We start from the raw sequence: 16,408 nt of genomic DNA, 5'->3' as shown, positions 1-16,408 counted from the left end.
CACGCGCAAGGCTCTGCTGGGACTTGTTGTCACTGGTGTGAGGCGATACACAGAGAGCCCCCAAGCAAGAAGGAAACGCGGCTTATTTATCTTATGCAACTAACAACCATTGACAAAGCCAATAGTCATGACTTGTAGGTACGAGGTTACTTGTTGTATCAAATATCTGGATGCAATGACAGAAACAGAAAAATACAAGTCGGGCGGCACACTATGCTAAACACAGATTTTTAGCTTACTCGTTTTTAAGCCATGCCCTTAATTACATTGGCCACGTCCTTTAGAGAGACCACCCAGGTTTTTCATCCCACTTAAAGCCCTGCAAGAATTAAAAACAGAGAATAAGCCTTTGGTGGTAATAGGCAGAGAAAGATGTAGCCATCTAGTGGGTTTATTGCATACAGTGAAATTGAAAAACTTGGGGTGAATCATAAACAAGCTATCATATTTTGTCATGATGTGTTGCTTTATTTAGATAGCAACTATTTTAAGCACCCGGCTCTTGCACAGGCTCTTAAGAGCCCCGCCAAACCTTTGGCTGTCCCATCTCTACCCAAGAAGGGGCCCCGTATGGCATTCACTAGCTGAGGGCTAAGAAACGTGACGAGGAGTCAATAGGAACTGGAGCATGTCAGGCGTGAACATACCACATCGTCATCATACTAGCCACCGCGGTGTCCCTAACCGGTTCCCACTATTGCTCACTCTGACCAATAGTCCGTCATACCTCCTCCGCGGCTGCTGCGAAACCTACTGCCCTCGTTTTAATTACCATCTAGAACCGCTCACGGAGCCTACACTGCCAGGTTCTTGAATAACTCACCTCACTCCAACCTCCTGCTATCCACAAAGTTAACCATTGATTTAAACTATTCGGTGGACGTCCTCGTCCAGATGCACGTGCACACTCCACAGCCAATCAGCATTCCGGAATTCTGCACGGTGCATTTGGGTTGGGTGAGGTGTCGCGAATTCTCCAATCCTAGGTCATCTTACACAACCATATCTGGCACCTCTCAGACGACACCCACAGCCTGTTCATTAATGGGCTTGATTTTTATGTGCTTCATAACTGTTCGGAACTCCCAAGTTGGCGCACATTATTCTCTTTTTTCCCCAATCTAGCAAACTACAAAGGAAGAAACAAAACCGGTCATTTATGCAATCGGAAACGATGCTTTCCTTGCATACATGGGTTGATCAAACAACTCAATAGGCTAGTGTTTAAAAACATTACACATTGGAAACCTCTCTCTTTGAAAGGTACCATGTGAAATATACGCACTGGAATATACTGCAAGGATACATTCCACTCTAAGATGGCCGTCACAATATTATACTTTACACGTCGCTTTGCACGTACGAGTTGTTCTGTGATATCATAGTGTACTAGTTGCCGTGGCAACGGACAATACTTGCATCGTCAGCACCGGAAGGCAGGAGCAGGTAAATTATCTCTCATCCTCCCCAAGCCACAGGCAAGAGTTGAGTCATGAGGCAGTGATACATTTGATTGTCTATATGACTTTATTTCTACTGAATGGCTGCATAACTTCATTACTCGATAAACACTTGTTTTGACTAAATTACTATCCATAATGCCCTTTAATTGACACATTCATGAAATCTTCAGGTCAGGATTTAACTTTTATGAAGTTTTATGTTTTACTGGAAAGTGTGACTATTTTTTTCAATATGATTTAAAATAGGGTTTTGAAGAATATCAAAAGCATGTGAACTTAGCTCAGCCCTAAGTTTTTTTGTGTTCAAAAGGTTTATTGGTATTAAAAAGGCATATGAGAAATAAATACAGTGACAAATGATACAAGGGATGGGAATCAAGGATAATGCAGTATAGCAACAAATCAAGTGACAAGCATGTCATTCAAAACATGGTAAATATGGTAGATATGATAATGACCGGGAGGAAGGAAGAACAAAACAGAAGGCACTCAGCGCCATCCAGAGTATAACCGTAATAGAAAAATGCAAAAGTGAAAGAGAAAGAAGGGAAAGAGAAAGATAGAGAAAATAAGAAAGGAAAGACGAAAGAAGAGTAAAGAAAAAGGAAAAGAAGTTTTTAGTGTTCCTGTGCCATATTATAGTTCTGTTTATCCGAGCATGCCAAAGTCCCCGAATTAGATGCGAAACCTGTGATTTGTGTAGCTACAAATTATACCTAACATTTCTCCTTCATTAAAAATTCGAGCATTATCCTCTTTTCAACTCTTTATCTCCTGGCTTCCTCTCCAAACCACACACCAACATTCTATTACATCAGAGGTCTTCAAACTTATGTTGGTTGAGCCCCCCAAGCAGATTTTTTTTAGATGTTGCGCCCCCCCCCCCCCCCCCCCCACCACCTGACAGAAATTTCTGGACTGTACCGCCACACTCACATTCCGGGCATATTCAGCGAATAACATTCAATACAATAAGAGTGTTTAGTAAACTGTAGGTTTGTGAGTGGGTGGGTATGGTGAAATGACAGAGGCTTATTACACAGCTCAAAACACCACTTTCCAAGATAAAATGTGTGTAAATTGTTTTAACTAGGATGCTTTGTTTTACATATGACATGGATTGATAATAACACCACAAACATAAATGTGACAGTGCCTGTTTTTCAGAGACGGTCAATCTGTGGATGGATTTTTGCTTCCGCCATCCTCAGGTTGTGCTCCACATCCAGTCTTGAACTGTACTTCGTCTTTAATACCGCATGTGCTGAGAACCCAATAGTGGTGGGCTTAATGGAGTGAGATTGCAAATTGAACAGTGAGGGGGACAGGTGAGTGAAGTGTCACGAGTGCAGGTTGAGTAGTGTGCTCGTGTGACTGCAGGGTGAGGTAAGGGTGAAAAGCGCAAGTGCATTGTGAGTACAGAGTGATCACTGAGTGAAGGGTAAGTGGGTGAATGGTGTGAGAACATGGTGATCAGTGTGAGTACAGGGTGAGCGGGTGAATGATGTGAGTGCATGGTGATTGGTGAGAACGCATTGTGATCGCTGTGAGTGCAGAGTGATCACTGTGAGTGGAGGGTAAGTGGGTGAATGGTGTGAGAACATGGTGATCAGTGTGAGTGCAGGGTGAGCGGGTGAATGGTGTGAATGCATGGTGATCAGTGTGAGCGCATTGAGATCGCTGTGAGTGCAGAGTGATCACTGTGACTGAAGGGTAAGTGGGTGAATGGTGTGAGTGCATCGGGGTCAGTGTGCGTGCTGGGTGAGAGTGAAAGTGAAGGGCGAGAATGAAGAGTGAGTGGTCTGAATGCAGGGTGCATTCCCAGACACTTGAAGTAACTCAGCATGTTATTGACGGCAGCGTAGGGTTTCAAATGTGTTAAACTATTGATATTATGGCCGTAACCAGGGATCCGGGTGGAGGAAATAAATAATGTGCTGATCCATCAACAAACTTCCAGTCTCATGATTACGGTTGCCAGCTCATTATTTTGATGTCTCAGATGGTATAAAAATAAGCAGTCACCTAAAGCTGTATTTTCAGCACTTGTCTGTGCATACTTTGAACAGCAAATATAAATAGAAATAACTTTTAATTGTTTTCTAGAGCTGCATGAATAATCCATGACTGATAATAAAAGGAAACAAAGATAGAAAATTCACATTACAAATAAATTAACAAAAAGAAGGGGGAACCGGGAGCTCGTTAACATTACAATTGAATACATACTTCTTATTTATAACCATATTTAGCAATTTGCAAGCTGTTTAAACAACACATGGCTGGCTGGCATTTTGCTTGCCTGCCTGTGTAATTTTAAAAGAAACCTTCAGGTACGTTTTAACGATTTTGGGGCCTGTGGGCCAAATGTATTTTTGGGGCCCCTGTGCGGACCAGCTTTGATTTTATGATCTAGTCTCGGCTCTTTCATGCCTTCTTTGGTCAAATACTAAATGTGTGTACATTGGATATTCAGGGATAGTGATGTGTGGTTTCAGTATGTAACACAGCAACAGTTCACTAATATTACTGTAAATAATCTGTCACACCCTTCTATTTCTCATATGTGAGGTCATGTATTGATCTAAAATAAACTTTTTATATGGATGCCACATGTCGCATAAACACATTTTGTCCGCAAAATGTCTGTAATAGACTTTTACACATTAATAATGAATGATTAAACAGCGCTATTTACAACATTGTGTTTTAAAATGATTCAAGGTCATGAGGGTAGGACTCTGTAGAATAGAGCTGGCTCTTTCAACCCCCCCCCCCAAACTCCCACCCCCTTTGAAAGGCCGGGGCCCTGGGCCAGAGCCCATGCCTTAAACTTCTCTGGAAATGTTGTTCCGTTCTGGGAAGACCTTACTCTCCCAGGAGGGGGTTAATTCACAGAGCTGACAGCTTCAGGTGCAGTGGGAGGCGAGGGGTCTCCTCTGCTAAAACCCAAAGCGTGTCTGTTTGTTTGCTTTTGGTTTTAGCAGAGGAGACTCCTTGCCTCCTACTGCAGCTGAAGCTGTCAGCACTGTGAATTAACCTCCTCCTGGGAGAGTTAACATGAAAAAAGAACGGCACCTCCTGCCCCATTGATCTCGCAGGGAACAAAGGTCAGATTGAAGTGGAGTGTGCGCCCCCCCTGGAAAGGTGTCGCGCCCCCCCAGGGGGGCGTGCCCCACAGATTGAAGAACACTGTATTACATCATTCTTTCTCATCAGTCCAAACACCTGCTCATATACACAGGGAATGACAACACACAATACTACACTCCTCCATTTCTTACAAACAAATAACATCCTTTCCCTTACAAGAAAAGTACAGTAACAATAATTCATACTTGATTAATCTCCAACATGTGCGTCAATGCAATCCCTTCTTACACGAACCAACTATTCAACTATTCAAAATCTTTTAGGAACCAAGATTAAATTGATGTACCTACCAGATTATTGTATATATAGTTGTCGCTGCCAATAAGTATATGAATTAATAATTTTACTTGTTGTTTTAATCGTGTATTATTTGCTGCACAAAATCTATGTGTCATGTATGTTTTAAGTATGTTTTAGGGACAGCAACTGAAGTAGTTGTGTTTCAAAATATGAGAGTTTATGAGTAAAAATGTACTTTCATTTTTTACTTTATGGTCAGTGTGTTTGATTGTGCTGATATAAGTATCACTATCTTTGTATCCTGATTAGGGACAAAGTTTACAAGAAATATCATTGAAATACTAAATCACTAGGTATTTCGGTCCGACGGAACCATCATTATTTAGTTTATTACCCGCCCAGGTTCTGAGGGTTACAGGGTCACCCCTTTACATGTAATGGGGCACAAACCAACATGGCCAAGTACCAGGCCGACGAAGGTACCTGATCAGCACCCAGTAACACGTCCTCTGAAAACAGTACTTGAAAAAGTTGTGACATCTTCAATGTGTTAGAATTATACGCCTCCCCACCAGAGGTGCAAGGAGGATACATATGTTTATTTTGCCTAATTCTTTCCTCTTTCCAAGTGTGCCGCATTCTATCGCACAGGTGTCCCTTACAGCACATAAACAATCCTGCTTTCAATGCAGGCACCCTTGCACCATGCAGGCACCCTTGCACCGTGGTGCAAGGGTGCCTGCGTTGGTGATAGACAGCCATTTATGCCCCAGGAAGCAGACTGTAGGAATGCTTCATATCATGATATATATGGAATATTCCCAGTTGTGCCTTTGAAATGGGGGAGAGACTTCTCGAGGTTTCACCTTGAAATCCCAAGGTATCCTCCCATCACTGCTCTGGCTCCAGACAAACTACATACAGCCCTTTGTGTGGAGGCAGGATTCAGCCTATTCAAGTTTAAGTAGGGCTGTGCATAGCTCCTCCCCCCCATCCTGCCAGTGGTGGCCCATCCAGGCACCCCTAAGTTGCCTATTGTGTGTAGCTGTCTAGGAGAAATACACAAAGCTCAACAGTCAGTTACATAAAGTCATGTGACCAGGGTACAGGCCACAGGCACTAAAGAGCTAAGGCGGGGAAATACCAACTTTCTTAAAAGTGACATTTTCAAATTTGCAATTTAGAATCGGACTTCACCATAAGTTAGGATTCTTCATTAGAATTCCAAAGACTGCCAACATGAACTGGGTACCTGCTCCCAATTGGAACTTATATATTATTAAATGTAATAAAGTAATACATAGACCTTACAGAGGTGATAAACTAATGTAAGAGTTTTTCACTACCAGGATAGGGAAGACTTAAAATGACATGTCCCTCTTTTTAAATACACTGCACCCAGCCCTCTGGGCTATCCAGATAGGTTTTGGCCTGGCAAAAAAGTTACTTCACCAGGTCGAAATGGCAGTTTAAAACCTGCACATACTGGCTGCAATGGCAGAACTGAGACATGGTTAAAGGGCTACTTAAGTGGGTAGCACAATCAGTGCTATGGGTCCACTTTTAGCATTTCAATTACAGTCCCTAGACACATATAGTGTCACTTTACTAGGGTCTTACAAGTAAATTAAATATGCCAATTGGGGATAAGCCTATGTTACCATGTTTTAAGGAGCGAGCACGTGCACTTTAGCACTGGCTAGCAGTGCTAAAGTGTATAGAGTCCTAATGCTATCAAAAACTAAATCAGCAAAACTGGAGGATGGAGGCAAAAGTTTGGGGGAAGACCACCCTAATACTAACAGATCTAACAATATGGTATAAGTCAGTACACAAGAATCATAAACCAAAGTGTTTCCCAACCTTAGCAACCTCACAGTTACTGGGAAACAAGAAACATTTCTTAACAGAAGTACATGGAATATTAAAAACTCTATGAATGCAAAATAATTCAGCTGAATAAGTAACTGAATGTCATATTTTAACATGTTATTTGGACAAATGCCAGACAGGCAATGTGTTGTCTTCCCATTATTTCATGACATGTTTTGGACACAGTATATTCTTGAACAGCAGAGTCTAATCTAATTTCTATCTGCAATGTACTTGGAGATAGCCGTACTTCTCTTCCTAAATTAATCAGGAGACCTTGGGTAGTCTTTCTTTAATGTTTCCAGACTTGTTCCTTTCAAACATCAGCTTACTACCCTGCCTCCTGATGTCCAAGTATCCTTAAGCTAAGTGCTGTTTACAAGGACATATCTCTTCAGTTTATAATTCCTCTTAGCTGGCTCCTTGCTCTTGCAAAACCTTGCCCACCCTTCTCACTGGACTCACTGAGTAGCCTGAGCTGATGTCACCTCCCAGTAGATTTAATGGTGCACAACAGACCACATTCTCTGCCAGGAAAGGCTCCCAACTGCCACTAGAGTCTTGCTGCATCTTCAAGCAGGGCATTTGTTGCCAAAAATGTTGCAGTTGTAGAGCAGGGTCTTTATACTAGAGTCTGGAGCCTTTCCGGTTGGAGGTAATTTCTTTATTCATGTTCGGCAATCAGGTTACAGCAACAGCAGGTAATTCCTGCCATTGCTCCATCCTCCCTCCAACTCTATCCGTTTCCTAGCTTCCATTCAAAACCACCACACATCAACATTATACTGCATCATTTACTCTCAACATTTCAAACACCAGCTCAGATATACTGTGAATGGGAATTCAGAATAATATGCCTTTGCATTGTTTTGTCCTGCTGCATTTATATAGCACTTATTACCCCTATGTGGGGCGCTGAAGATCTTGCCTACATGAGTAGCACGTTACACCATCTATTGTATGTGGTAGGAAGGATGTTGTTTTTGTTTTGATCCTATGTGGGAAGTGTTTCCACATTGTGCGTGATGATCACCGAGCGCCGGTTGTCGTGTATGGGACTGTAACATGCGGGGCAGGAAAAGGCAGGAGACGTGTTTTAGTAATAGCACTCCCAGGCTTTATTTGATGAAAAAGTAAGTTGGTACAGGACTTCCTGGGAACTGTTCTCCGTGGGGATCGACTTCTCTCCTGGCGACTCTTTCCTAGCACGCCTGCTTCTCTTCTCATCGTCGAACTCCTCCTCCTGGTTCCTTCTTCCGGCTCCGTTGTGGCCCCGTCTCCGCCGGTGGGAAAAGACAAGAGAGGGAAGTATCAGGAGGGATGCTTGCAAGGTTAACAGTTTCGGGGACGGAGAGTGAGGAAAACCCAGTGCTCTATGCAACTAAGTGCTGTGAGGGATGTGGAAACCTTATTTTACAAAAGGGCTCAAGGGGCGTTTTTACCCTTCCCTTTCCTTCTAACCCAGCCCGCTATACGTTCACGCACCTCGCTTAGCCATGCCCCTCCTGGGGAGCGGCTGGGCGATCCGTGGTACTGTTGGCCTCCTGGCGTCTGTTTTACTGCTGGGCTCCTGCAGGTCTCTGACTCTGCGCTCTCTCTTCTCTCGTCCTCCTCGACTCCCTGTCCTCTCCTCTCCTCCTCCGCTGCCGTGGGCTCTCCATGTCTCCTCCTACGCTAACGCGGTGTCCTGGGTCTCCTCCTCCTAAGCAACCGCGATGTCCCGCGTCTCCTCCTCCGTCTCTTTCCTCGTTCCGAACTCTCCTTCACTGTTGCTCCACGCCGCACCTCTCCACTCTCTGACCGCTCCTCCGGTGTATAAACACACCTGTACGTTCTCGCAGACGTCCTTTAAGGCGGTGCTGGACTCCTCCTCTTCGACTCTCCTGCCAGACCAGTTAAAGGGCCTGATACCTGCGTCCTCCTCATCACAGCTGTACCGCTCCTCGTAACTGTTCCATGTAGGGGTAGGAGAGTTGTGGAAACAAGAGGGAGGGGTTACATGTTACAGGCTCGTATGGGGGTGAAGGGGGTGGAGGCCACTCGTCCTGGTTACAGGGACGCAGCACGTAGTATGTGTTGAATGATGAAGTGTAAGAGACAGAAGCACAGTGTTACTGTTTTAAGCTTGCTGGTAGATTTGAACAGCTCTGCAGGTCCCTCTATGGTATTTAATATGATATAGAGAACATATCTGATTACTTTGGTACTGGCACGCCTAATGCTTGCACCTTCATGAACCGGTGGGCTATGCGCAAGCAGCATAGCGCTCTGGGATACAACTATAATCCAAGTACACAAGCACTCATTACACAATTACACCCAATTGTACTGGTGCTATGCTGTGAGTCACACTAGCATATGCTCCTGGAGATATGTTTCCTGACCAAAAAGAATCACTGACCTAGGGTCTCTATAAACGAATATAAGCACCCAAATATGGAGACTAAGCCTGAGCATCATACCCACTTCTGGAAAAGAATCACTAGCACATCTTCTGTTTCTCATCTGGAGAATTGTGTCCAGTTCTGGAGGCCCCTCCTGGAGCATCTTGTCCAGTCCTGTGAAATACTTCTCCAAAACGATTAAGAGAAATTAGATCAATCAATCAGTCAGTACTTGTAGACCGTAGCTTATTACCCCTGAGGGTATCCAGGCACTAGGTTGTTGGACTTAGTCGAAAAGCCAGGTCTTGAGTCTCTTCCTGAAGTCTATCAGTGAGTGTGATGTTTGGAGGTTGAGAGGGAGGGCATTCCAGGACTTGGCAGTGAGGTGGAAAAAAGAGCGACCTCCGCTGTGGCTTCCGTGGAGATGCGGTGACTGCGTGAGGACCAGGGATGTAGAGCGAAGGTTTCTGGATAGTTTTGTAGAAGTTCAGGCAGTGCTTCATGTATACTGGTCCTTGGTCATGAAGGGCTTTGTAGGCGTGTCAGTAACTTGAATTAGCATTTTTTCTGAATGAGAGCCAGTGGAGGTTCCTCAGGTGTTGGGTGATGTGGGTCCCTTTGGGCAGGCTGAGGATCAGTCTGTATATTCTGGAGCCTTCTCATGAGTTAGGTGGTGGTTCCTGATACAGTGCGTTGCTGTAGTCCAGACAGCTGGTGATTCGGGCTTGAGTGACTGTTTTTCTCGTGCTTAGGAGGAGACATTTGAAGATTCTACTAAGCATGCAGAGAGTCTGGCTGCAGGCAGAGGAGACAGTGTTGATCTGTCATTTCATGGTGAGTTTGCTGTCCAGGATGATGAAGAGGTTGTGGGCCTGGTCTTTTTGTGCAGGAGTGCGTCTGAGTTCAGCTGGCCACCAGGTGTCAGTCAGGAGGGAGGCGTTATTGCCAAAGATGAGCACTTCGGTCTAGTCTGTGTTGAGCTTCGAGACCATTGTCCTTCATCAAGGGTGCGACATTCTTCATGAAATTGTGGAAGTTGGTCTTAATGGTGGTGGGTTGTGTTGAGAGCGAGAGGATGAGCTGGTTGTCGTCAGCGTAGGATATGATGTTGATATTGTGCTTTTTGACTATGTCAGCTAGAGGCATCATTTAGGTGTTGAAAAGGATGGGGCTGAGGGATGAACCTTGAAGGATGGTGCTCGTGGCTTCCAAGGTGACGGCAGGTAGCTGATTCTCTGCATACATCCCATGAAGAATGATGCCATCCATCTGAGCGCATCTCCCTTGAGACATCTAGCAGGTTGTTTTTCTCCAAGTGTTCGGTGAGCTGCCGGTTAATTGCCTTCTCCAGGACTTTGGTGGGAAAAGAGAGAAGCAAGATGGGTCAGTAGTTTTGGAGTTTTCAGGGGTCTGCAGAGGGTTTCTTGAAGAGAGGTCTGACTTGTGTGTGTTTCTATGCAAGGGAAAGGTTGCTGTGGTGATGGATGCACTAAGGATGGTTGTGAGTTGATGGCTGATCTCGTTACTTCCTAGGTTAGAGGCAGTGGGAACAGGGGTCGGGAAGTGTTCCAGAGTGGATGGAGTTTATGTTAGCTGTGGTGTTCTATGTGGTGAGCTGTTCCCATGCTGTAAGATCTTGGTCTGGGGAAGTTTCTTTTGGAGAAAGTAGGCTGAGGCGATCGAAGGGTTGGGGCTCAAAGTTGCTGTAGATGGTGGATATCTTGTTGTGGAAGTGATTTGCTAGAACATTGCAGAGTTCCGGTGAAGGAGGAATCATGTTCTCGTGGCTGTTGGGCAGGAGAACTCTCTGACAATGGTGAAGAGTTCCTCAATGAGGTTGGTGCTTGCCTCGATGCGATGTGCAAGGGCGTCCTTTTTTGCGCCTTTGAGTTGCTGGTGGTACTTATTGAGGGCTGATTTATAGTTTGCTCGGTCTGTATTGTCTCTGCTGGTGCGCCATCTTCTCTCCAGTTGTTTGCAGTTGTGCTTCATTGTGCTGAGTTCCAGTGTGTACCAGCTGGCTTGTTTGGTGGATTTGCAGGTTTTGGCTGATTTGATGGGGGCGACTCAGTGGGCAGCATTGGTGATCCAGGCATTGAAGTTCGCAACTGCTTGTTCCAGGTTGTATATGGCATCGGGCTAGGTGGTGTTGAGAGCATCCATCCATTGGGTTTGTGTCACTTTGCTCTGGCTGCGGAAGGAGGTCCTGGGAGGGTTGGAGGTGGTGCAGGATGATCCTGTGGTGGTGAAGTGGACAATGGAGTTGTCAGTCTAGGTGAGTTCTGTGGCATGGTTGTATTTGACTCTGTTGCTGGACGCGAAGATAGGGTCCAGTGTGTGTCCCGCAGGCACACCACCCTTTAGAATCCCAATTATGTTCTTTTACAATGCGCATAAGACTTTCTTTTGTCTCGTTGACTTCTTACTCCCCTCTACCTAGAGCTATAAGGTACTCATTAAACACATCCTAGCTCAAGGCCTGTCAGATCATTCCCCTATTCAGATGTATCTCGCCTAGGGGCCTCCGCATTCTGTGACATAGTGGTGCCTGAGTCATTGGTCTCTGCAGGACAGTGACTTCCACACAGGCTGCCAATAAATGGGTGAAAGGTTTGGTTGACTCCCCAAGCATCCTCTGGGATGCCTTGAAAGCCACCCTTAGAAGCGAGATCATTAGTTACAACAAAAGAGAATAAAGTTCCAATAAAACATCTGGAACCCGGAATCTCGTATTGCCGAGATAGAATATTATTATCTTACCGAGACAGAGAACTCAATCTGGGGGGATTCTCTGCATACACAGACACTTCTAAGACAAGAACATATGCAGGAAGACTGGGCAGTGTGGTTAGCTAAGCGCAGTCGGATATACCAGTTGGGGGACAAAGCTAGCAAGACTCTGCACTGGCTGTGTACATCTCACGCAACTGAGACCCCCATATCTTACATCGAAGATGACCTCATGATAAAGCGCGCAGGTCACCCGACTATAATTTACCAATACTCACCTGGGCCCATAATTCAATTCACCATATGTACTCAATCGGGTAACCTACACTCTACTAACAGTCTATTTTATTTCAATAATGCCTATACCATTGACTTACCAATCATTGTCACTGGTACCTATTGACCACAATAGATCAGGGAGTTTAGAATAATAGGCAAACAGTCAAAAATACCACAACATTTGCATTCAATATAATAACCACAGACTCAGGGAAGTTTTAAACTCTTTATCTAATCATCATCAAAAGTCATAAGCCACAAATTAAAAGCAATTAGACTATCGATAACCAAGATTAGGAACAGGGTATAACTATGTAAAAGATATATTATGCCAACCATTTACCAAGTTTGAATTAAAGGAAGGAAAATAAGGAACAGGCTATTTATCAAAACAGAGTTTCACCATTAACTAAAGGTGGGTAAGGAAAAGGAACAAAATACTAGGACAATCATTTTCGTAATTAAGTGATAGTTTGAAAAAGGGAAACTTCAATGTAATATCGAAACTTGCATAACTAAGGGAACATAAGAAAAAGGAACACACTAGTCAAATTTATAATCACTTTCAAGGGAGGGTAGAAAAAAGGACACCATTTGTGCAATTCTTAGTCGTTTAGCATTTAACTATAAGGAGGGTAAGAAAAAGGAACACGCTAATAAACAGGAAACAGGAATTTTCCGTTACCAAGGGAAGGGTGAGAAAGGGAACATATATAATCAAAGCTTTGCAAATTAGGGAGGGTAAGAAAAAGGCACAAGTTATAATGACAATTACCCACACAGATTTATATTTACCTAGAATGGTGTGAAGACCAACCCTGGCCACGGGTCAGTTAAAGGACAGGAAAGAATCCCAAAGAATACAGTCGTCAGTAGGCCAATAGGCAGTATGGAAATCAGGACAGGGTAGACCAGATTTGGATCAGGACAGGACCATCAAAGGCTAAGACCAGCACCCGCAGTTCAGTTGCAACGCCTGCGCTACTCCCTCTCTGCAAGGAATCGGCCAGAACCCGACTGGGTTATAGCATATACCAGCAAAGTGCTTCGCCAGCACTTCACTTTCCCCGAACCCTGATTGGGTCAGCGAGTCTGTCTGACAGAGGGCTCCGCAGCCCTCTGCTCTTAGTCACCTATTGAGTGCGTTGGTTCAGTGACAGGTCAGCTATTCGGACAAGTTGGACAATTTCTCTAGCTAACCTTACTCTAGTTATACTGTTTTCCAGGTCAGTGTACCAAACCCAAATGTTGCAAGTGTAAGGATCCCCAATTTCTATTGGACAAAAGAGGAGGAGAGGTCATCACACCACCTCAATTTGTTACTTCAGTGTTGAATATTAATTTTTCCTTCTCGTCCCACCAATTTACACTCCCATGACATCTGTATTTCACCTAACAATGGATGTTCTATTGACAAATACATTGTATGCAATTTAGCTTCTTCTAGCCGGGTCAGAAGTCTTCTTCCCAGGCGCATCTTGGCTGTGACTGTCTTTGGCTTGAGTTTAATAACTCAGAGTTCATCCTCTTGCTGCAGACTGTCATGCGCGGAAAAGGCTTCCAAGATGAAGTAAATAGCACCTCCCAGGCCCAAATATTACGATACATGAAAAGTAAAGGAAACAATTTTAGGACACAGAATAAAATGAATACACTGTATACCATGAATCTCTACACTATACCCATTACTTTATAATAAACTTATAGCATTAGGATTAAGCAGAACAAACAGCTTAGCAAAAGCAGCAGTGCAAGCTTCTCGCATTTAAGAACACAGAGCAGCCATATTATCTCTAGTGCGCAGAAGCAACAGATTCCCTCCAAAGCTGCGAGTACGTCATGTCACGTGGGTATGACAGACGCATGCACAGTAGAAATTCCCACGTAGCAGGAGCCATTTTATTTGCAAGCGTATTAGGATTAGAAAACACATAAGCAAGCTTCAGTCAGATACCCAAATAATGAAGAAAGAGGGGCAGATTAGTAAAACAAACATATTGGTTAAATCGTTAACGTTATTCGAGGTTCTTGAATACAGGCAAGTCACTTTCGTGCGAATCCTTGCTCCATCAGTCCCCTCTTTGATGATATTTTATATCATCACAATTAATGAAACAGATGCCAACTTCTCACATTTCACCCATTTCAATCTCTTCAAACTTTCTATTCTGCTTTTTCTCATTATTATTATGTGAATTCTTCATTTTCTTATATATTATTATGTGAATTCTTCATTTTCTTATATATTTGACTATTCAGTTCTTCCAATTCGAGTTCTTCAATATTCCTTTTCACTCCTCGCTTATTCACAGAATATTTCTTTTTATGTTTTCGACATTTGCAACAAATTATTATTCCTAATACTAATAAACCTATTCCCGCTATTGGCATCAGTATTTTACTCACAAGACTTTTACCTAGATTAGAGAACCAACTACCCACCGCGGAGAGACCATCAGTAAGTCTCTTCCATGCACTATCAACCTCCAGTGGTTTAGGCTCTTTTTCCAAATTAGTAATATTTCTCACATACCCTTTAATTTCGACACTCTTGTCTGGTATGTAAGTGCAACAATGTTGCGCTTTTAACATTCTACAGACTCCGCCCTCTTTTACCAATAATGTATCAAGAGCAAGTCGATTTTGTAGAACCATAGATCTGATCACAACCAATTCGGTATTGACCATTAGGAAATCTCCAGCAGTGTCAGTTGATAACCGATCCACCACTGTTGACAATTTGCAGATTCGGTGTGTATTCAGAGCCGCTCCCATTGTAGGTATCAATGCACTAAAAATATTGTCTACTATTTCACCAACACTTTCTCTTTTACTACGTACTAATTCATTAGTTCTTTCATTGCTTCCAGTGATTTTACCCACATGGTATATCTTTGGGAAGACAATACCAAAATAACAGCTTCCATACCAGTGATCTGGTAGTTTGAAATATGCCTTGTTCCCACATATATAATAAATTCCGGGAAACACAGGTTCTGACCCATCTTTGAAACCCCAACACCCAATTACCTTGTAATTGTGTTCTCATTCACTGGAACCAATGAATATATTGTTATAATAACTGGTTCTTTCTCTGTGAAGACAAAGTTTCCCTTTCTTTTCGAAATCAAGCAACATAGCAGCATTAGCCCCACCATTTGAGGTGCTCCCTATGCTTTCAGCCCATTTAGGAATTTTCTGATTCTTGTCATTTGCTTTCTTTTGGAAACTCTCTCTTCTTTTCTCTACCATATTATAAAATATTTTCTCCTCTTCTTGTAATAAGCATGTTAAGTTATTCTTGTGTGCGTCATCTATATTTATTTTACCTACAGTTAGAAAATATTCACTCATATAACGTGCCACATCTCTAGTGGTATGTACAGGGTTTAGGTTTCTACATACAGGAAGTTCAGAAAAGATCACATCTAAGTTAGAATAGTAATACTGTAAAGGTCCTTTCTTGTAAAATAAACTAGTTAAAACACTACAGGAAATTCCATATGTTAGCGGTAAATGGTGGTAGGCCACACCCTCAGCTACCGAAGTAGGCAGCTTCATACAGACATAGCAGTCTTCTATTTCCATTGCTTCTGCATAGTGTACTAACAGGTTTGCAAATACATTTAGATGAGTTCTGTTTTTGATTCTATTATAATGCAGTCCTTCCTCATCTGGTGTTTCTAAGTCTACCTTTGTTAGTCTAAGGCTAAGTGCTCTCTCTTGTGTATCTACTCTTTGTGGTGTATGTCTAGTTTGTAGCTCTTCAGTGTCTTTTGGCAATTGATTAGTAGGGTACCGGTTTGTGTTTTTACTCATCATGTAAGGAATAGCTATTGTTATTCCTATCCAAAGTATAAGTACTATTGCTACACTACATAAACATACTTTGCAGCATGTTTTTAAACAATTTCTTTTCGGTCTTCCATTAACAGTATGATCAGCCATTTCTGTCTAAAGGAGATTCAACCCCTCTTTGTAACTGCTACACAGATTTACCCTGTGCGATTTTCATGTTGGTCTCACTTCTTCGTCAGTTTGATCAGTAATCAATTCTTCATCATTTTCGTCACTTATGTCTAGATTTTCAAATTCTTCCAGGATAATGTAGGTCCACTCAGGGCCCTTGTATTTATTATTCAGTCTCTTTAGTCGTGGACTTCTTCTTCTTGGTTGTATCGCAGGTTGATCAGTTTGACTTGTTATTTCATCTGCCTGTTCTGGTTCTTCATTAATTCTCTTTAAACGCAGTCTTAATCTTTTGACATATCTAGGCCATTTATTTCC

At 43.0% G+C, this 16,408-nt stretch overlaps 2 protein-coding genes across 2 annotated transcripts in view; one reads left to right on the top strand and one right to left on the bottom strand.

Annotated features, from left to right (window-relative positions):
- Window positions 1-861, bottom strand: part of FDXACB1 (ferredoxin-fold anticodon binding domain containing 1) — a 210,469-nt gene extending 209,608 nt beyond the window's left edge. Inside the window, exon 1 of the mRNA XM_086957173.1 lies at window positions 728-861. The gene's annotated coding sequence lies outside the window, so the exon portion shown is untranslated. The remainder of the gene's footprint in view (window positions 1-727) is intronic.
- Window positions 862-1,405: 544 nt separating this feature from the next.
- Window positions 1,406-16,408, top strand: part of CFAP68 (cilia and flagella associated protein 68) — a 221,501-nt gene continuing 206,498 nt past the window's right edge. Inside the window, exon 1 of the mRNA XM_086958850.1 lies at window positions 1,406-1,446. The gene's annotated coding sequence lies outside the window, so the exon portion shown is untranslated. The remainder of the gene's footprint in view (window positions 1,447-16,408) is intronic.

This window comes from Lissotriton vulgaris, chromosome 2_1 (genome assembly GCF_964263255.1).
Source record: "Lissotriton vulgaris chromosome 2_1, aLisVul1.2, whole genome shotgun sequence".
NCBI classification, from domain to species: domain Eukaryota; kingdom Metazoa; phylum Chordata; class Amphibia; order Caudata; family Salamandridae; genus Lissotriton; species Lissotriton vulgaris.
Note: the sequence above shows the minus strand (reverse complement) of the source record. Positions and strands in the feature narration are given on the sequence as shown.